Source organism: Schistocerca cancellata, chromosome 4 (assembly GCF_023864275.1).
Source record: "Schistocerca cancellata isolate TAMUIC-IGC-003103 chromosome 4, iqSchCanc2.1, whole genome shotgun sequence".
NCBI classification, from domain to species: domain Eukaryota; kingdom Metazoa; phylum Arthropoda; class Insecta; order Orthoptera; family Acrididae; genus Schistocerca; species Schistocerca cancellata.
Window position 1 is genome coordinate 594,686,976 of NC_064629.1, and position 23,290 is coordinate 594,710,265.

Consider the following 23,290-nt stretch of genomic DNA (forward strand, 5'->3'; position numbering starts at 1 on the left):
ATAAAGCGTCTTCTCCAGCCTATGAGTTCGTAACTGGTAGTGAGATTTGTTTCTTGTTTCATAATCATGCTTAAACATGCCATTCTCAAAAAGTTTCGGGTTTTGTTTAGAAAACTTAGTTGTCTCATAGATATAGAGGCCAGGAACAGCCACAAGAACAAGGGCCTTGAACTGAGGTCCGCAGGATTTGATTTCTTTCTGCACCTGTCGTGGCTCAATGATTTCTTTCTGCAGCCTAAAGGCACTCTGCAAATTTGTATTGTCAGATCCCCAAAAAATTATACCATATCTGATCACAGATACAAAATATGCGCGATATACAACTTTTTTGTCTGGCGTTTTTATTAAACTACTTGAAACTTTTTTATTAGACTATTTAGACAGCGACACGTGGCATCTACGTGGTTTGAACATGATCAATTCTTGTTCAGTATTGCACCTAGAAATTTGGTACAGTTTGTGGTGGCTAGATGATTCCTCATATGATATTTCAAATATATCCTGTACAGCTTGTTTTGTGGTAAAGTGAATGATTTGTGTCTTTGTTAAATTTAGTTTTGGAGCATTATTTCTCACCCAAGTCTCGATTTCAGCAAGCTGAAGATGGCTAACTACTTTTTCTGTTCTTGCAACAGACTATCGCTGTCGAGTCATCTGCATAATGAATAGTGTCCGAATTTATGTTAGTCGGCGTGTCATTTGTATAACACAAGAACAGTATTGGCCTAAGGATAGATCCTTGGGGCACACCTTGTTCTGTCTTTTTCCAACTTGAGAAAAATCTTTTACCAATTTCTTCTATTACTACTATTTTTTTTCCTGTTTAATGGGTAAGATGACATCCAGCTCAGCGAATTTTCACAAAAACCATATGCTTGTAGCTTACTAAGTAGCAGTTTGCTGTCTACTATGTTAGAGGCTTTAGTTAGGGCACCAAAGATACCAAATACATTCATTTTATTACCTAAACTACTACTAATTCTTGTAGTAAGGTCACTGATGGTTTGGACAGTGAATTTCCTCTTTGGAAACCGTGCTGATTGTTCTCTATAATATTATGCAAATTATTATAGTTAACTACTTTGTTACATGCTACTCTTTCAAATATTTTGGAAAATATTGATGACAGTGAGATTGGTCGATAATTACTCACTTCATCGTGTCTGCCTTTTTTATAAGTGTGTCGTATTTCAGCGTACTTCAGTCAATCGGGAAAACACACTTCCTCGAAAGATTGATAAGGGACAGACGATGTGCAATACTATGGATGACTGCCTTTATTATTTTTGTAGGAATTTCATCCTAGCCTACTGATTTTAAATTCTTCCTTTTTTGATATCTATTTCATTCTTTACAAAGGACCATATTGCCTTAGAAATTTTTAGCAGTTGAGATATACTTATTATTAGCCAATTATTTGGCTTGTCTGACTACTTTATCAAAATTCTTTTTATATTGCCTTACATAATTTAAAAATTCTGGGTCTTGATTGACTTTCGCCTCCATATGAAGTTCTCTTTTCCTCATGCTTGAAATATGAAATAAACCTTTTTATCAATGATCCCTTCTTAGGTGCGTCAGTTTTTATAGTTTTAAAAGGAAAGCAAACACTGAGCACCATCAAGAAGGCCTCCAGAAAGTTGTTGCAATTTTCATTTACTGAGGACTGAGCAGCAAACGGTCATGAGATGAAGCTGATTTTATTGACAAACATTTCTATATTTGCTCGTCTCATATTTCTGACATTTCTATTTGCGTGCTTTGGGCTAACACAAGATAATGTCACTAACAGAGCACTGTGGTCTGAGGTCCCTAAGTTTACTATAACATTTTCTGTTACTGTGTAATGTAAGCTACTAGCAATGTTATCTCCGCAGGATGCAGACGAAGCAGTTAGCCTTGTAATTTCTACAAAATTTAGAGTGAAAACATCAGTTCCTTCATCTTCAAGGTAAATTTGTCATTTTTTCTCACATCTATATTACAATCAGCACAAACAACAATTTTTTGCGTAGCTTTTAAGTTTTGAATTGGTGTAGTAGATTTTCAAATTGACCAGAAAACTGCTGGAGATTGAGTAACCAGGGGTATGATAATGCTGAATCTGAAACTAAACTAACTAAACTCTGTCCGAACATGCTTTGGAAGGCCCAACGGCACAGACCGGCCGCCGCGTCATCCTCAGCCCACAGGCATCGTTGGATGCGGATATGGAGGGGCACGTGGTCAGCACACCGCTCTCCCTGCCATATGTCAGTTTACGGGACCGGAGCCGCTACTCCTCAGTCAAGTAGCTCCTCAGTTTGCCTCGCAAAGGCTGAGTGCACCCCGCTTGCCAACAGCGCTCGGCAGACCGGATGGTCACCCGTCGAAGTGCTAGCCTAGCCCGACAGCGCTTAACTTCGGTGATCTGAAGGGAACCGGTGTTATCACTGCGGCAAGGCCGTTAGCGCATGCTGAATATCAGTGTCTTATAATCCTTAAGTTCTATGCAGCAACTTTCAAATGTGCGTTGTTCTTTTAAATTATTGAAATTTTGCCTAATTTGGTATTTTACTGATGAATGAGCCAGAACACATGAGCCACGATACCAATTGTCTCCACAGAAGCTAGCTGCTACTTCATAGTCTGTAAGTTGGCTCAATAAATTTATATTTTCATCTCGAAGCCAATGTTCACTTAAGCAAATAATCTTTGGAGACCATTTTGTTCTCTTTAGAATTATTTCTAAGTCATAAAGCTTACTAATCAGATGACTTGATAAACCTCCAATATTTAAATGCATGATAAGGAGGTTATTTTCTATTCTCGATGTGATGTCATGAAAATTATCTGTTCTGAACTGGCCAGAAGCAACTTTTTGTAGGTTACTTATCTTACCGTTTCTTTCATCTCAGTTTCTACTAAAAAAATCCTTAAAATGGCATGGTGGTGAAATTTTCCGCTTGTTGCGGGGATGAGTGGCTCCTAATGCTTCTTCTGCTGTTGTTTCTTCTGTTGTTGTTTCTTTTTCCCTTGTTGCTTGCTCTTGTGATGATAATGGCCCTGATTCTGGCAATGCTGATACTGCTGCTCCTGTCGGCACTGGTGACAGTGACTCTGTTGTTGTCACTGATGACGGTGATGATTCTCCTGTAGATTGAGGTGATGTTGCTGCTTCTGTATTTCCTGCCACTTCTGAAGAGGATTGTTTTGCTTCAGTTGATTTAGTTGAGTCGCTTCGCGAGATGCAAGGAGGACGAAGCACTGCCTTCTGTAGGAACGTGCGCTCTTGGAATTCTAACAGTAAGCCACACCACGATGCATAACGTCTTCCTCGCAGCGGCTGCCACTGGAGTTGGCTAGTCACCTCTGTGACCCTTTCGTGCTTGCTAAATGAACATGTAACGAAACGCACTGCTCTACTTGGAGCTTCTCTTATTTCCGCCTTCAGTCCTATCTGGCACGAATCCTGTACTGACGAGCAATATTCGAGCATTGTTCGAACGTGTGTTTTGTAAGCTACTTCCTTTATTGATGGACTACATTCCCTGAGGAATACTGGACACTCTGCAACATTCTTTGTCATCCCACACCATTGGTCGGAGACTAGCACCAGTCATACATAACTACTGTCAACACCGCAACACAAATGACTGCGTATCGAATGGTCACCGAGAAGCATGAACAGCTGCTGAATGGCACCACGTGTTCAGCGGTGCATTGCGGTTCTGCACTACTCCGTATTGTCATCGTCGTCGCTATGGAGGCGGCATGGTGAGAGGTTCCATTCTTTCAATGGTTTGGAGAGAGACAGCGGTAGCGGTGTTAGTCCCGGCGCCATGGTGAGGGGGGGCCATCGGGTATGACTTCAGCTCTGGCGGCCTAACGAAACGTCACGGAGGATATCCCGCTTCCTCATGTGTTACTTGTCACGCAACAATACCATAATGCCATTTATCGACACAGCAGTGCTCGTCCACACAAGGCACGTTTCTCCACGTACTGTCGTTATTATGTGAAGGTGTGCCCACGGCGAGAAAGATCCCCAGATGTGTGTCCGATACAGCTCTGACTCAGTTCCGTGTCAGTGCCAGTATCCAGTATATCAAGGAGCAGTTACAACAGTTGTGTGTTGGCTTGCCTAGGAGAGGATACAATGCCTTCGACACGCGTCCCAACCGAATCAGTGCATGCATCCAGGCCAGAGAGAGTGCAACGTCAAACTGAATGTAGGCTCATACTGCGAAGTTCTTTGTAAATTTGACTCGATTTTGTAATCGCTGTCAACGGTCTTGCCGCAATGGTAACATCAGTTACCGTTAGATCACAGAAGATAAGTGCTGTCGCAGTTGGCTGACACTTGGATGGGTGACCATCCGGCCTGCTGAGCACTGTTGGCATGCGGAGTGCTCTCAGTCATTATGAGGCTAATTGGGGAGCTACCTGATGGGGAAGTACAGGCTCCGATCACCAAAATTGACGACGGCCGGGAGAGCGGTGTGCTCACCACATACCCGTCCATATCCGCATCCAGTTACGCCTGTGGTCCGAGGATGACACGGCGGTCGGTCGGTGCCGTCGCGCCTTAAAGGCCTCTTCGGGCAGAGTTAATTATTTTTTTTTTAGTTTTGTAATCCCTCAACCAGTGAAGTTTTGTTTCCTCCTCCCCTTCTGCTTACTAAACTTTTTTTCAGGCAATGTATAAATGGTTATGCTTTTTAGTGGTAGCTCATAGCCCTCATGAAACATCCACCCTCCCTCTTTGTATCAGCGCCTGTTAACAAAAAGTCATTGTGTTGAGTCAGATGGTCAAGTTCACTAGATTTCTCTTCTGGCTTCAATTTCCCTAGAGAGAGAATTTGTAGCAGCAGCTGTATCTGTTTGCCAGTCCCCAGGCATAAAGTCATTGAAACTTATGAACATGAAGTCAGAGCTGACACCAATTTTTTTTACTTCGCTGCGTGTAATCCATGCTAAGTGGGTAAAAAATAATTTCATATCGAGCGAAGTGTCTCAGTAGTTAGCAACCTGGTCTCGCATTCCGAAGGAGAGGGATTCAAATTTCATGCAGATATGTGCGTCCGTGGTTGTTCTGAATTTATTAAGGCGAATCGCTGGCGGTGCCTTTTGCAAATAATCGGTTTCTGTAAGGATCAGTGTCCAACCAGACTTTGTGCACCATCTGTAGTGACATCATCACGCACGAGAACTTGCAGTCTCAATTTTCCTTCGTGCCTTCGTGCGTAACATAAAACACCGTTAATTTTAATGGAATAAGTCACGAAAAATATGTCCTTAATTCACTTGCAGTTATAAGTAAGCTCCGAGTATACTATACACACTGATAAGCAGAAACTTTATGACCATTGCCCACCGCGACGTCAAATGCAGGCACGTGGCGGGGTAGCAAAAATACGTAAGCGGAGCAGACCAACACCAGCAGACACGAGCGGTGAATGACCCTAGTGAAGATATTGGCTGCAAATGGAAAAATCCATTGAGAAAAGCGACTTTGACAAAAGGCTGATCATCATTACGCAGAGCCTTTGAACGAGTATCTCGAAAACGGCGAAGCTGGTCGAATGTTCACGTGCTACTGTCGCGAGCATCTACACAAAGAGATGGAAACATAGTCAAACTATCATTAGGCCCGAAATGTTTGGATGTCCACGACTCTTCCCAGAACGTGGGGTTCGGAGGCTTGTCTGTTCTGTAAAGTAGGATAGGTGGTGATCTGTGGCATCTCTGTCGAAAGAACACAATGCTGGTGCACACACTAGTGTTTCGTAGCACACCGTTCATCGTACATTGTTGAACGTGGAGCTCCGCAGCAGACCACCCCTGTGTGTTCACATGCAATCAGTTACGATTGCAGTGGCTACGGGACCATCTGGATTCGACTGTCGATCAATGTAAACGTGTTGGCTCGTCGGGTGAATCGCATTTTTTGTTACACTAGATCGACGGTCGTCTCTACAAACGCCGTTATCGAGGTGAACGACGGGTCGAAACGTGCAGCGCGTCACGGACACAGGCTAGTGGGTGCAGTATTATGCCATGGGAGACATTCTCTGGCGTTTGTATGGGGCCTGTGGTAGGAATCGAGGACACGCTAACAGCTGCAAACCACCTGCATCCCTTCATACTTGACGTCTCCGACGGCAATGTCAGCTTTCAGGAGTATAACTGCCCGTGTCTCAGAGCCAGAACCGTGCTACAATGGTTTGAGGAGCCTTACAGCGAACTCACGTTGAGGCCTCAGCGACCAGATTCGTCTGATGCAAATCCTGTGGAACCCATCTGGGTCGCTATCGGGCGCCATCACCGTGTACGCAAATAAGCGGTTCGTTATTCACGCGAATTACATGACCTGTGCGAAGACATCTATGTGTATCAGTCCAAAGACGGACACACAAGCTATTATGCGGGTGGTCACAATGTTTTGCATCAGTAGATATACACGTACTATTATACAATACACAAAAATTTCTTGTTCAGAAATGAATATCGACCGTGATGGGTGAGCACCATAAAAAAAGCACCAAAAAAAAAAAATATTTCATGTAGCATGAAATAAAGTAACTGACGTTTATAAGAAGTAGTTGCAGTTATAAAAAACGTGGGAGAACAAAATACGCTGTTGACATGATCTACCTCATCTAAGGGGAACGTTAAGCTGGGCGTTTTTCGTGGTACTATTCGAGAAGCGTGGGCTCTCTGACGGTTCCTTCATCTCGCTGTCGGAAAGCGCACGCCATATACAGTTAGCGGAGTCAAATACACTCAGCACTTACACTTAACCTCAGACATTCATAAGTAACGAAGGAGAGATGCGAATGTGCACGAATACAGAAATAATTTACATTAGGTGACTAGACAACCCCCTGTGCTCTCTGGGCACCTACTGTCATACTGCTTTACTTACAGTGTATGTTCTTTACGTGTCTTCTTCAAATGCTTCCTTTCGTATGTTGAAAGGGGCGAAGTTACTAGGATGCGTGATAACGGCCACAACTATTGAAGAAATGTAAAAGTTAGAAATAGGTAAAAGATTGGTGTTATAGGGGGAAATAGAGAATGTGTTGCACGTATTGCTGAAGGGATTGATTTTAGAATCTCTCAGGTCTGGAAATTAAACGATTGACACAGAGTAGAACAGCGCGTCATACGAGTAGAATAACTGACAGTTAAATTAATTACAAATCTATTTAGTGGCCCAAAAATGGCTCTGAGCACTATGGAACTTAACGTCTGAGGTCATCAGCCCCCCAGAACTCAGAACTACTTAAACCTAACTAACCTAAGGACATCACAAACACCCATGCCCGAGGCAGGATTCGAACCTGCGACCGTAGCGATCGCACGGTTCCAGACTGTAGCACCTAGAACCGCTCGGCCACTCCGGCCGGCAGTTAGTGGCTGTGAATGTTTCGACAACTTGACAAAAAATTAATCAAGGTAATATCGCTTGTACGCCAACGTCTGAAAAATTAATAACTTGCTGTCTATAACCGATACATATTTCACAACTTTTTATACCTTTATCTGCGGAGGCATTTTTATTTTGAAAATATAGGAATTTCATACATATACTATGAGTGATTTTCGCGGCTTGAGCAATATTTTAGTAGCTTTTTTTATGTATGTATGAATCATAGCGATTCATTTGCAAAAGGGTGAGCTTGGACAACAGTTCTATAAAAAAGTTTTGAAGTAAAAGCTAAATCGTCGAAAATATTACCATAATATCACCTCTTTATTAATCCATTAAACAGGCGTATTCAGCGAAGTATAGTAATGGCTCCTCTGCGACACGCAGCCACTCACATAATCCTACAAAATTACCTGTTGCTTCCTTCAGTATCACTCTGTAGTAAGCCCACGACTAAGCCAACTATTATAGTCGATGTACACATAGTTACTTCCGTTACATAATATATATTTCTGACAATCGAGGTTTCAAGTTTGTGTTATTAAAACAATTGCATTCTGAGTATATCTGTTCTGCGAATGAAGCTCCTGCGTTTCATTGTTTCGGGCTAAAAAAAGAAAAAAAAACTGCTGCATAGAAGACAAAAATACTGTCAAGTAAGGTGCTCATGACGAGTGTGTTTCAGTCTAGACACGAAAATCACTCTCACTGTACCATATTGCATTGATATATACAGCAATGCAAAAACCATGTCTAACTAAACCCGTGAGAAATGTCAAATTTCTTGCAAGAAAACAGGAACAGCTAAAGTTTGTTTAGAAAGTTGGTAGAAATGCCACCAAGACTCAGAAGTAAAGAGAGAATAATACTGCGATAACGTGCAGCCGCAGAGACGAACTACATCTTGACAGCGGACCTTCCGTCGCGTACCCAAGCGCTCTCGGAGCCGTAAAAGCTTGACAGCTACTGCAGCTCATAACCGGCGACCGTTTATAGCACACTGCTTAAGGGCAAGTGTTCGTTTCTGCTGTGTCGTAGAAAGATGAAAACGAATTCTTCCTCGCACTCTGAATTTGTTCTGGGTAAACTCCCAGAGCATTTCGAGGGTAAACGGATGTGCATCGAGAGGTGATTGTATGGACCATTTTACGCGGCAGACTCACATAAACAAACTCATGAGCATTTGAATTCGATTTAGCTGCGGTGATGGAGAGGGAACGCTTCTGTCGCCACAGCTATCAAAACTACAGCACTAGCATTGATAAATAAATAATGAAATGTTAATGCTACGTGTACTGTACAGTAGGAAGAATGCATGATTAAATTTGTAGAATAGTGGGTATAAAAGCGGCGAAATGTAGTACCCACAGCTGCCACATCTGGCAGTAACATTGACCTTAATCCGGCTGGGCACAGAGTCGAGCCGGAGTTGGATGACAGATACAGTTACATTTTCTCCATACTGCTTCAAATCTATTGCAGAGTTCATCAGCCGTAGCGGCTGGTGAGTAGTGCCGTGCCACTCCCTCGGCCCACCATTGCCAGTTTTCTTTTCTTTTTCTTTTTTTTTTTCAGTGGATTAGAGATCTGAAGAACGCGATCGCCAGCGCCAACACATACGTATGGTGTTGCGTTATCTTGTTGAAAGATGACATCAAGGAGACTTCGAGGATAGGGCACAGCACCTGCCTTATCACGTCACAAAAGCAACGGATAGAGTACAAATTGTTGGCTATGCGAACCAGAGGTGATCGTGTTGTCTCGTCAGTGGCACACGATACTATTACATCGGGTGCTGCGCCGTATAACGATGACGAATGAATTCTGACAATGTAGTTCTCCTCGGAGTCTCGTCACACTTGTCTTGATGCTGTACACAAACAATGAAAAGACGCCTTGGTGCCGCTCGTGTGTCCGTTGTTTATGTGGCCGCAATGCTGTCGGTGCGCCTCTCTGCTACCGCGTCAAGGGAAGCCGCTACAATGCTCATCATGCTGATAGCCCGTGGTTCTACAGAAGTCGCCGCACTATCCGTTTGGATACTTGTCTTGCTACATAAAGCCAATTTTCTGGCTCAATTTATGTGACCTGACATGGCTGACGCTCAGCGTACAATATGTTTATCCTCTTTGGCGCTAGGACCGTGGGTCCATTGAGATCCTGTACGGCGTTGAGTATGGTCCTCCTGAACCCATCTATTCTACATTCGCTTGACAGCCGTGGGATCCGGACCTAGGAGAGCAGTAATATCGTGGAACGCTAACCTGTTGACTCGATAGGCTACATTCCTGCCACTATCTGTTTCGGACAACTGCTAGTGTACGTTTATCCTCTTTAACTAGGTATAACACTATCTTTTCACAAACAATCAGCACTCAAATGCGATTGCAAAATGAGAAACCCGCCGCGTAATTTGTTCTTGTACATTGACGGAAAAAATCGCAACACCAAGGACTTACGCGACATAGGTGGTATGCGTTTTCTACATCTGAAAGATTATATTCATTCAGATTTCGCGCCAGTTGCATAAGAGTGGTGCTAGTGGCGCCACCGTGAGGATGCAAATCATATCTCCTTTAAAATCAATTTGTGACTGTCGTGAGCGTTAGCTGACTTTGAGATTGGACGTGGTGAGTTTTTGTTAGTCAAGAATGCCTGTAAGGCGACAAAGACGCCGTTATCAACACCTCACTGAGTTTGAACGACGTAGTGTCATAGGGCTACGAGAAACTGTATGCTCCTTTTGCGATACTACAAAAAGACGTGGCAGGAATGTAACTAGTGGTTATGATTGCTGGCAGCGGCGATCACGAGACTGTATGATAGCAAGAAGATCGGTCTCCGGACGGCTACGTGGCACTACCGAGAGGGAATACCATCCTGCTTGGCGTATGGCTCTGGTGCATCATACTGCATCTGTAGCAGCAATTTGTGCAGTCGTTGGCACCACAGTGACACAACGAATTGTTACAAATCTGTTAATTCAAGGACAGCTCCGAGCCAGACGCTCTATAGCGCGCATTCCACTGACCCCAACCACCACCATTTCCGACTTCAGTGGTGTCAAGCCTCGATGTCAGTGATGACTGTGCTGGTTAGAAGTAAGCCAGTTAAGGGCCGGCAACTAACCTGTCCACGTGCTAGACACACTGGTCTTACGCCTAGTGTTACGCTCTGTTATGTGATTTCATATGCCAGCAGCAGCACTCTTGTAGTTATCCCACGCACCCTGACTGCAAAATTGTACGCCAGTATGGTTATTCGACCCATTGTGCCGCCATTCGTGAATAGCATTCCAGGGGGTGTTCTGCGATAGGATAACACTTGCCCACATTCTGCTGTTGTAACACAACATGCTCTATAGTGTGTCGACATGTTGCCTTGGCGTGCTGGATCACCAGACCTGTCTCCTTTCGAGCACATACGGGACACCATCGGACGAAAACTCCAGCATCATCCACAACCACCGTTAACCGTCCCTGGATTGACAGGCCAAATGCAACAGACATGGAACTCCGCCCCAAATACTGACATCCGGCATCTGTACAACACAATGGATGCACGTTTGCATGCTCACATTCAACATTATGGTGGTTACACAGGTTATTAATGTAACAGCATTTCACATTTGCAATGGCTAATCTCGCGCTTACGTTAATCTGTGATCTTGCAGTGTCCATCACTTAAATATGTTACCTAGACAAACTTTTTCCGGAAATTTCATTACTCTACGTTAACTATTTTTTGGTGTTGCGATTTTTTCCGTCAGTGTGTACGGAATGTAGATGGCGTTAATCCACCCAACTTTACACGGTTCGATCAAATGCTAATAGTGTACATATCCATTCTTGTAGTACACGTCATACGAATTTACCGTTTGATGCATGCCGCCACTATGGCGTCGCAATTTTAATGGCTAGCGGTGTAGTTAGATGTATTGCGTAACCAGGATATCATCAGACCTTGTACTGGCCGTCGGCGTAACAGCCGAGCTCAGTATAGGAAAGCCGGGCATCAACGCATTTGATTATGTCCAGATAATGAGTCCCCAATGCCTTGGGACACACCAGTTCGAGGTATGAGGCAATGGTCAAGAGTGTGCCGCGTGCACAACCGTTTGGGGAATGCTACGGTTGCTACAGTCAATCGTCGTTGGTGACAAGCCGGCCGTGGTGGCCGAGTGGCTCTAGGCGCTACAGTCTGGAACCGCGCGACCGCTATGGTAGCAGGTTCGAATCCTGCCTCGGGCATGGGTGTGTGTGATGTCCTTAGGTTAGTTAGGTTTAAGTAGTTCTAAGTTCTAGGGGACTGATGACCTCAAAAGTTAAGTCCCATAGTATTCAGGGCCATTTCGTTGGTGACAACGTATTGCTGACAGGAACGCTGTTGATTATAGACGATAAATAAAGCAGATAAGCACGCTACATTGCAGGAGATCAGGGATGGGCAATGGCGACTGGTGTGTAGTCACAGTATCCAGAACAACTCTCTGGCTTTGGGGTACAGTAACCATTGACCCACACGTGTAGCAGAGCACGGAGATTACAGGTGCTTTACAACATCGGCACTGGACGCTTGGAACATGGGAAAATGTCTGTTGGGCGGATGAGTTGCGCTGCTCATTGGTACACACTGATGACAACGTACATCAAAAACATACCTTGATGACTGCTCTGCAGTTCACACATAAGTAACTGGCAGTGGTTCGTCGAAGCACTTTCACGCTACTTCTCTGCCGTTCTACTCTGTAACAGTGCGCGGCAAAAATTAACTCTTAAATCTTTCCGTGAGAGCTGGGATTTCTCTTATTTTGTTACAATGACCATTTCTCCACATGTAAGTGGGTGTCAGAAAAATATTTTCGCATTCGGAGGAGAACGCTGGAGACTGAAATTTCGTGAAAAGATCTCGCCTCAACGAAAAACGTCCTTTTTTTACTGATTGCCACCTCAACTCGCGTATAATATCCGTTGCACTCTCAAACGTATTTTGCGATAATGCAAAACGAGCTGCCCTTTGTTGAACTTTTTCGCTGTACTCCGTTAAGCCTATCTGGCAAGGATCCTATACTACACAGCAGTACTCACCTAAATTATCCCAAGGACACACACACACACACACACACACACACACACACACACACACACACACACACACACACACACACACACCCGAGGGAGGACTCGACCTCCGCCGAGACCAGCCGCACAGTCCATGACTGCAGCGCCTGAGACCGCTCGGCTAATCCCGCACGGCTCTTATAAGTGTTCCGCCAGTAAAACGCAGTCTTTGATTTGCCTTCCCCACAACATTATCTGTGTGATCGTTCCAGTTTCAGCTGTTCGTAATAGCATTTCATAGCTATTTGGTTGAGCTGAAAGCCTTAAGATTTGTCTGATAACTCTAAAATAAATTGTTAGCGCTTCTATTCGCTCCATAGTGGGTCGACTTGTACTCATTGACACTACGAACCGACCACACAGACTAACTGCCTACGCACCTTTCCAGCACGTACCCAAAGCTCACCCACTTCTCTAGCTAATGGAGCGTCCTCGCGCCACCTGGGTCCAACAGAGATGGGGAAAAGTAAGTTTCGATACATCACAGCAAACTGCAGCGTGAAATCCCAAATACAAGCGTTTTCTGTTGAAATTCCTAGCCCCCGCTCCCAAGAGAAATCTATTACTCTATTCAAAAATGGTTCAAATGGCTCTGAGCACTATGGGACTTAACATCTGAGGGCATCAGTCCCCTAGAACATAGAACTACTTACACCTAACTAACCTAAGGACATCACACACATCCATGCCCGAGGCAGGATTCGAACCTGCGACCGTAGCGGTCGCGCGGTTCGAGACTGACGCGCCTTTAACCGCTTGGCCACAGCAGCCGCCTATTACTCTATTCCTCATTATCGCGTGATGATTACTAATGGTAAAATTAGAGAATTTCGTAAGGGAGGTCAGAGTGTACAGGTGGGCGACGCTGTGTCGCGAGGAGAAAATAGTGACCTTTTTTATAGCTTCCTATTCAGAGCTTGTAGATTTATTGTAATTTTTACTTTGATATGTGTTTGTATCGGGCGAGGCACAAATTTACAGAAAGGCTTAATGTGGCCGAAACTGGCCATTACAATAAAAACGCGTGATCTAGACTATGCTTTGTTCGCAAGGTTAGAGTTTATCGTCCCCCAGAGAAATTCGTAGTCAGTAGTTCTTGCCGCAGAGTAACAGAAAGACGGACTAATGGCAGCGGTAAACTAAATTTCGTTCACGATACACCGTGCAGTTGCTTGCGAAGCACAAATATGTTAAACGACGTTACGCTGTATTAAAATGTGCACAGATAGTTTTCATAGTAACACAAACCTAACACTAGACTGTACAAGCACTCACCGCAGTCATCCACATGACACAGATCCACTCTCGAGACTTCATAACATCTCGGAGGAAGGCAATGGCAAACCACCTCCACTAGGACTTCTTGCCGGCCGGCCGGTGTGGCCACGCCGTTAAAGGCGCTACAGTCTGGAACCGCGCGACCGCTACGGTCGCAGGTTCGAATCCTGCCTCGAGCATGGGTGTGTGTGATGTCCTTAGGTTAGTTCGGTTTAAGTAGTTCTAAGTTCTAGGGGACTGATGACCTCGGGTGTTAAGTGCCATAGTGCTCAGAGCCATTTGAACCATTTGAACTTCTTACCTAAGCGGCGATGAAGTGTTCCTGCTTCTGCTCTCCTGAACTTTTTCCCTGAGTATGAGATTATTTTGACTTCAGACAGATAGTTTGCAGTTGCAAGCGTACAATGATAACTGATAATCTTCATACTAGTCGTGGCAGAGCTGCGTAGTGATTGTAAACTTCCCGTCTCTACTATTTATATATTTATTTTTTATCACATTAGCCAATCACTTCAATTGTTTCTTCTGTGCTAGAGCTTTTCAAGGAAACATATGCATGTGCCTACGTGACCATCGCTTTGTTACGTTATGCTGCGGTCGCATAATTCTCAGAAATGGCTCTCTTCATGCATTATGACGGAGGAAGTACGCTGTAAACATCGCACAGTTTCTGTTACGTGACTCATCTGTCTGGTTTAATGTAAACGGCGCTCTTGCAGTGTTTATTGCACACAGTCCCACAGAGGGAGACTTACTCTCCATGCAGGTAGCCCTGAGTCTCTTTTAACAAAGCACTGGGACACATTCTTACAGAATTTCAACTTATGAATAAACTACAAAAGTGTAGACAATGCGGATGACGTAATTCCTAAAATAAAAGCTATAAACATACTTAAAAAAGCAACATTTGTGTAATTCGGCTTCACTTCCTTGTATATCAACTTTCCAGCAAATGAAATAATCAACATGATTGGAAAACACATAAGACAGTTCAAGAAAATACTTATCAGTCACACAAACAGGGGAAATAACTGTAATACTGAAAGTAATTACAACATAACAAAATTTTGAATTTAACCATGGGTTTTACCATCAGCACATTCCATAGTTTCCTCTTTTAGTGACGTATACTTTTGTGAGTGATATTTTAAAATAGTGTTCTGACGTGTTATTCGAAAAGAAACTGTGATGTACCGGTATGCTAAATACAAAGAACCAATGAAACAACTATACGGAGATGTCATTACAACCTACCGACACAGCTATTTAATCGAATTCAACAGACTGCGCGTATTAACTTGTACAAAAGTGTTTAAATAACAGAAGCATGTACGGCATACATCAGTTAAATCGTAAGCTATAAGAAGAGTGCGAGTGTACACGCTATTAGTTGCTCTTGTTTGTGAGCAGGTTTAATCCAAATTTCTGTAAATAAAATTTACTCTAGATAATCATTATCAGAAAACTATTAATCGAATTTTTTCAACACTCGTTCACTGAAATCACCTTTGGAGCTTCAAAGTCTTAAACACATCTGACATATTGTTCTCCGGCTATTCCTGTAGGTTAGCAAGTAAAAAACTGCTGCTGGAAACTGTTGTGAGGCAGAAGCAACACCTCGGCACTGGCACTGTACATACCCCATGTGATCAAAATATCCGGACACCCCCAAAAACATACGTTTTTCATATTAGGTGCCTTATGCTGCCACCTACTGCCTGGTAAACCATATTAGCGACCTCAGTAGTCTTAAGTCTTCGTGAGAGAGCAGAGTGGAGCGCTCTGTGGAACTCACGCACTTCGAACGTGGACAGGTGACTGGGTGTCACTTGCGTCATACGTATGTACGCAAGATTGGTTACATGACAATACCATCCCTGTAATAGACTGGCCTGCACAGAGCCTTGACCTGAAACCTATAGAGCACCTGTTGGATGTTTTGGAACGCCGACTTCGTGCCAGGCCTCACCGACCGACATCGGTACCACTCCTCAGTGCAGCACTCCGTGAGGAAGTGCCATTCCCCAAGAAACCTTACAGCACCTGATTGAATGTATACCTGCGAGAGTGGAAGCTGTCATCGAGGCTAAGGTAGGGCCAACACATTTAATTCCAGCATTACGGATGGAGGGCGCCACTAACTTGTCCCAACTTGCACATTTCTCACACGACATCCTAAAATCCATGGACCAAGGCAGTCAGGAAGATACAGTATTTGTTGATTTCCGAAAAACATTTTATTCAGTGCTAAATCTACGCATATTGTCAAAAGTACAACAATATGGGGTATCTAGCGAAATTTGTGAGTGGGTTGAGGATTTCTTGATATAGAGGATACAGCACGTTACCTTGTATGTCGAGTCATTGATTGATGTACAAATAACGTCAGGTGTCCCCCAATGAGGTGTGTTGGGACCCATGCTGTTCATGTTGTACTGTATATCAATGACCTTGCAGACAATATTAATAGTAGCTTCAGACTTATCGCAGGTCATTCAGTTCTCTATAATGAAGTACCGCCTGATTAAAGCTGCACAGATGATCTAAAAACACTGCATATTTTACATAAGGCGGCGTCGCGTGGTCGTATTAATGGGCAAACGTTCTTAGCATTTAGCTTTCCTTCCTGGTAATGTCGGTTTTCGGAATCGGGACTGCCACTCCAAGTAGATCCTCAGCTGTCCTCACGAAGCTGAGTGCATGCCATTCTAATACGCCCAGTAGGGACTCCTCGCTGCCTGTGCTGGATTCTAAACCATAGTACCCTGTATGGGACCCAAGTATAAACTATAGTATACTGATATATACCAGTAAAGAAGTCAAATTTCAGGGCAATGTGATTTAATCTGTTGACTGCCATTTTATGTATGTAGTGTAATGGCTATGAGTGCGGATATTTTTATATGTGGTAGCTTAATATGTACACACATTAGTGTGTTGGTTGTTTTTTTTTCTACATCGAAAAATGTTCCCACAAACACGTCACAAACTTTACGACCTGATGTTTTCTGCGTGGTTGTACCTGGGCCGCGAAGTCAACGATACCCAGCAGTCTAGACTCTCTGGTTAGTGTCCACGCGTCCACACATCAATACCTGACGTGCTGCCCGTGGGAAAATAAGCATTAATAGCTTTCTCTTTCCACATCTACTTATAGTTACTAACCAGCCTGAAAACATAATAGTTGTAATAACTATAATAAGCAAATGAAGTAAATACTGATGTATACACCGTCCTGAGTCACCAACAGAAATATCTACACTTACACCGGATACACCCTGTATATATAAATAATGTACTTGTGTTTGTGTGTGTTTTACATATTATAAAACTTGCTGCAGTGTCTAAACAGTTATCAGATGAAAAGTTTCAATCAAACAATATTATCGACTATGGATACCTGTTTCATCGGTAATGTATCTGTTCAAGATAATTACCAGAAGTCTCTTCGGTAGGATCAAACAATTGAAGATATATTCGTGAAAACATCAATCCCAACTAACTGTAGTTACTGATTGAGAACATTGAGAACCTAATTAGCTAAGAGTCAATTAGAAGCTTCGCCTTTGTCTCCGCTACTGACAGAGTGGTGCAATGATTCTTATAAGTTATAGCCATTGAAACTCTTGTCCGACGTCCTGATTTAAGTGACCCATGATTTTCTTAAGCTGCTTTAGACTAATACTGATATAAAATTCCTGAACTGGCCACGGACGCTTCCTTTCAGCATTCTTCCCCTGCGGAAATAACAACTCACCTCTATCGACTTCGACGAAGTGTTCATCTTTAACCTTAATGGTTTCCTATTCTTTTGTCTCCTGCATACACATTACATCTGAGAAAGTTTGTCATTGCAGAATGTAATGGAAGCCCCAATAAAGGTTGCGCGTTCGTGCCAGAAAGTCTCTACAGCTTTTATATTAATTCCTCTATGATAGGTGACCGGGTACTTAAATTCTCCGCTTTAAATTGTCTACATTAAACCGGTGAGGCTATGTGGTGCATGGAACGGTGTGTCATTGACTCTGTGTGAAGGGAAAAGAGCTAAAGAACAGAAATGTACAATACTATGTATGGAATCGTTACAGCGTAGCGGTAGAGTTTTGTTGGAATATTAAAGAACTACGTTTTGGTAGAGTATGTAATTTTTTAAGTCTTAAGTCTTCCGACCGGTTTGATTCTTTCCTACGTCTTTTTGTGTTTAAAGCTGATCTTTTCATCTGTACACAACTATTCTACGCAACAAATTGTGGTGGTTACACGATATTGTAGAGACGTGTCACTGAAAGAAAAATTTTTTCCTTTCGAATATACAAACTGCTAAAGCTTCCCTTGTGACCAGTATGTGCCATTGTTTCTGCAGTAGATGTCTTGGTAGACTTGAGAAGATGTTCTGAAGAACACCGTGTTCTTTTTCCGTTCTCGTGGTACTACTATGATATGCGTGGGTCTAATGGGTATTAAGAAGTAAACTGAAATTTGGCAAATTGCTGTTACCTTCCGCAGGGATAATTAGCAAAGCACTAATACAGAACCAATATTGGTGCTGATGACGCCTTGATTTTGTGAATCATTCTTATACAAGAAATAAGAATTGAGGTTGGGGCAAAGATATCACCTATCACGGGGTCAAATACAGCAGCGAATTTAAATCTAGCCGCTATGTTCGTCGAGAAGATGTGCTAACACAGCTTCCGGGGCCAGTTTTGAGAGATCTCAAAATATTCACCGACCGACGTCAGTGGCGCGTAAGCAGCCGTCGGCATTGGGAACGTGTCCTGTTCTAGTTAGCAGTTCCACGAGTATTTCAGTTACTTTTACGCTCCGGATACTCAAGCCTAAAAAATGGTTCAAATGGCTCTGAGCACTATGGGACTCAAATGCTGAGGTCATTAGTCCCCTAGAACTTAGAACTAGTTAAACCTAACTAACCTAAGGACATCACAAACATCCATGTCCGAGGCAGGATTCGAACCTGCGACCGTAGCGGTCTTGCGGTTCCTGACTGCAGCGCCTTTAACCGCACGGCCACTTCGGCCGGCTACTCAAGTCTGAAACAGAATTTACCCATAGGGTATTTCAAGCTTCTCCCGGAGACGAGAATGTTCAGTTTGCTAGAAAGTAAAATGAATGTACAGTGTAGTTCAAACCTTACGACTTCATGTGGCTTACCAAAAATATGCGAACCAGTCAGCTTTTTTCTAAACATACTGCGTGTGGTCATATCTTGGATGTCGTTCGACAGTGTAATACAAGTCCAAGGAAACACAGTGTGTTTTACATTTGCGTCTACGATTTTCAAGGTAATGTGCGTGTGAAAGAAAGTAACTATCGAGAATGAATTTTCACCCTGCAGTGGAGCATGCGCTGGTTGACACTCACTGGGAGGTTAAAACTGTGTGTCGGACTGGGACTCGAACCTGGGACCTGTGCCTTTTTCGGGCCAATGCCGTATCCTCACAATACCCTTTATTTCAGGAGTGCCAGTCACACAAGATATACGGGAGAACTTCTGTGAAGTTTGGAAGATAAGAGACGAGGTACAGTTTTGAGCGTGGGTCGTGAGTTGTGCTTGGATACTCACGAGAACACTGCAAGTGCCGTAACCCAATTTCCCAGAAACTTCGTTCAGTTGAAGAAGGGTGAAAATGAGCGAACCCGTTTCTCGGCTTATCCGCTCGGCTAGACCGCTTCTAAAAAAAAAAAAAAGTCAAAATTTTCGAGGTATTTTTCCACACACTTTGTTCTTTTTACCGCGTGATAGCCTCGGATGAAATGGTGGCACAGTGGTTAGCGAAGCGACTTTTTAATTTTGCCCCATGTGTTCGAAACCCAATTATTAATTTTATTTTTGGTTTTCGTTTATATACCCATGCCTGTAAAATATAGCTCCACTAATGTTTTCGAGAGTGTATTGATTTAATGCTGTCTTTATTCTTCTACTAATTATGTCAGTTGTACGAATTTAAAAAATTTGAAATTGTTTTCGGTTAAATTCCTGTACTGTGTCTTGATTGCAAGCGGCAGTTTCCGAAAAAGTGATCCGTTATTCGTCGTTTGCCGCGAAATTATTGCCACCGCGCGAAATCTTCACCATTGTTACCGACGTTTCTTTCCCGAGTGAGATTCATGCGAAAAAATATCACTGTGACTAACGGCCTTCGCGCGATGCTCGTGGTGTTCGGAATAGCTGTGTTTCGAATGTTCCTATGATCGTAACATCCAAGGGAACGCGCCAAATCTTCCCGAAGCTTAAACATATGAATAAAATACAAGAATTAATATAAAAATTGATGTGCGAATTCAAAAAGATTGTATATATATGCGCATGCGTGCGCGTCCGCTGTGTGACATTTGTTCTGAAATCAAGTTGTAATTTTACAATTAATATAACGCCCTTGTATCGTCTAATTTGATAAGAAACATTCATGTGGTAATCTTCTACGGACATTGGTAGATGAATGAAAACAATAAAAATGAAATAAATAAAAGCAATAATCTGGTTTCGAACACGAGACGCGAAATTACGAAACCACGACGCTAACCACTGCGCCACACATTACATATGTGAATGTCGCGCGCTAAAAGACACATAAGTACGTTGAAAACGTTGAATGCAATTTTTTTTTTTCAGGAGCGGTAAAGTATCCACGGATAAGCCGAGACAAGTGTTCGCTTATTTTGACTCATCATCCACTGAGCGAAGTTTCTGTGAAATCGGGTGATGGCACTTTTGTGTTCCCCTCTAGATATTTGTCTGTACTTCTGTTTGTAAAGATAGTAGGAAAATAAGTGTACAGTATTGACCTGCGCTCTTTTCCACGAGTGCAGTCGAATAAAGAGAGAGAATTAATTATTATTCGTAATTTTTCGGGTGGGAATGGCGCCATCTAGTTGTGCTCTCCATTGAACTTTGTTGCCACTGTTGTGACACCTATCTGTTACGGCCTTGAGTCCATCCCACGCGACGCCCGGCTGTGGGCGACACCGAGCAGGCCCCGCAGCTGCTAGCTGCCAGCCTCAGTGTTTGAGTTGTTCCGATCATTTCCTAAGAGCGATCAGTCGTAAAGGAAAGACAAAGCGTTTTGTCCAGAAACAGACAACACGGCAATTCAAATGACGGTCCACCCATGTAGCCTCGCGGGGTATCCTTGGTTTCTCAGTTTCTTCAGCCGAATATTGGTCAGAACTACACGCATAATTTAAAATAACAGTATTCGGAAACAGCGATCTGTCAGGTAAATAAATTTAGTAAAAAACAGTCTCTATCGCCCAGTCATTTTATTAAAAATATGACCGGTTTCGGCCTCTAGTAGTAGCAATAGTAGTAGTAGTAGTAGTCCATCTTAATGCACCATCCGGGTGATGATGACGAACTTGTAACAGCTGTGCTGACCCAAGCCGCAGACCAAGCGTCATCAATTTTAGCCGGATGGTGCATCATCTGAAAATGGCCTACTACTACAGGCCGAAACCGGTCCGACTTTCAATGAATGACTGAGCGATCGAGATTGTTGTTTACTAATTCTACAGAAGTATACACAGTTTCTCTTTCGTTCACCTACAGATCTATGATGGGCATCCATCATCGTCGTCACCGATGTAGATGCGTTGTGAAATATCTGATATTGGCCATCATTAGCTCTGATCATTTTTAACTTTAAAAATCAGTTTTAGGAAACGATGTATGGATTTCATTTACCATTAATCTGGATTGACAGTTAAAAATCTTACCAGGACTGTATTTTATATTTCTCTTTAGGCTAACCAAGCACGCCTCCTAGGCCGACACAAATTCTCAATGACACTCGATATTCCGTGTTGTATGCCGAACACGTATGTGCAACGATTCTTCCATCACAGGGATAGCACAATTGCAAGTAAAGCAGCGAAGGGCTGTACTCTAGATAAATAACAACGCGGTAAATGCTGTAAATAGCTTGTTTTACGTAAATATTTGATTTCACGTAATATACGTAATGTGTTTGCCTTGTTAAGTGTATATTGTAACGTTACGTTTGAGCTCTTTTTCTGGAATCCGCTGTCGAATACAGAGCGAAAAGTATATTTAGACTGGCATTCAGGGCCCGGGTGACGCAGTTTACGATCCGCCCTGTGAAAACATGAGACTTGGTGTAAAATTATCATACCGGCGCTTTCAGTTTCAATTTGCTGCTACTGTCGAATGGCATAGAAAGGTCATCTGTTGAAAGCATCTGAGTAATTCGAGTGTTATGGGAAGGCACTAGTGCGTGATAGCTACCTTCCAGTGTTAATGAAAGGAAATGGAGTCAGAAAAACCGATGTAAGGCTTTCCAACTTTATTCACACAGTTAATACGCAAGGAAATATCAAAAGAAGTAGTATTACACGTCCAGTTACCCACCGTTCCTACTGCGTGTGCAGAGAACGTTTCTATAAACATCCTTGACGTCAAGGAAGTTTTATGGCTACATCAAGGGTTAGTGTGTTGTTTTAACTGTCCTGTTATTAACATCAATTTCAGCAGGAAGACTCAACTCATCTAGAGTGTGTGTGTTCCTTTAATCTGGAGCAGGTATCGTCTTTTAGACTTAATAGGCCTTCATACTGTCTAGCCAGCGGGGATTCCTTCTTTCTTAGTCTGAAACTGTCTCTTACATAGACATACTAGCACGGTCTCTCCTGCAAACATATTACGTTACCTTTTTGTTTTTCTCGTCACGATAGCAGGGAATGGACGATTAAAAATTACACTCGCAAGAGAAGCAGACTGCAGGCGCTTAAGACAAAAACAGACTTTTTGAGCACTGTTGACGGAACAAATCAGTTGAACGACGTAGCATAAAGAACGGAAGGAATATTAGGATTTAACGCCCAGTCGGCAGCGAGATCATCGGAGACAGAGTACAAACATTAATTGAAAGAGATGATAAAGGAAAATGGTAGCGCCCTTTTAAAAGGAATCGTAATCACTTTAATAGATTCAGAGGTGCGATGGAAAATCTTAATTTGGCTGTGAACAGTGCTCCATCTGAATGTCTTAATCAGTACTCCACCTCGTTCGGCCTGGAAGATGGAGCTCATATCTTAACATTCCAAGCACCCGAAAGTCCAATGGGCAACTTCGGACTTAGACACGCTGGCGTGTATAGTGTGTGCAGTGATTGGTAGTGAGGAATAAACGAACAGTGTAGCACTAGCTCTTTATATTTTTAAACAGCTTCTTTGTAAAACAGAATTGTATTCTAGGGATAAACCGAATGTGTTTGCACTGTTTCAAACAGACTAGTCTTGTATTTGGGAGGATCGAAGTTCCAGTCTCCATCCGGCCATCTTGATTTAGGTTTTCTGTGGTTTCCGTACATTATTTCAAGCAAAAACCGGAATGGTTCCTATTATGAGGCCACGGCTGACTCCCTGTCCCATTCTCGACAAGCTACATCTGTAACTAAATAAATTCCTGTACAAATTAATTATGAATTTTTTTCATGCTCCT

At 43.0% G+C, this 23,290-nt stretch overlaps 1 protein-coding gene and 1 pseudogene across 1 annotated transcript in view; one reads left to right on the forward strand and one right to left on the reverse strand.

Moving 5' to 3' along the window:
- The window catches only part of LOC126183183 (pyruvate dehydrogenase (acetyl-transferring) kinase, mitochondrial), a 361,965-nt gene that overhangs the window by 195,292 nt on the left and 143,383 nt on the right, over positions 1-23,290 (forward strand). The gene's annotated exons all lie outside the window — the stretch shown is intronic.
- LOC126185662 (5S ribosomal RNA) lies at positions 2,334-2,451 on the reverse strand (annotated as a pseudogene).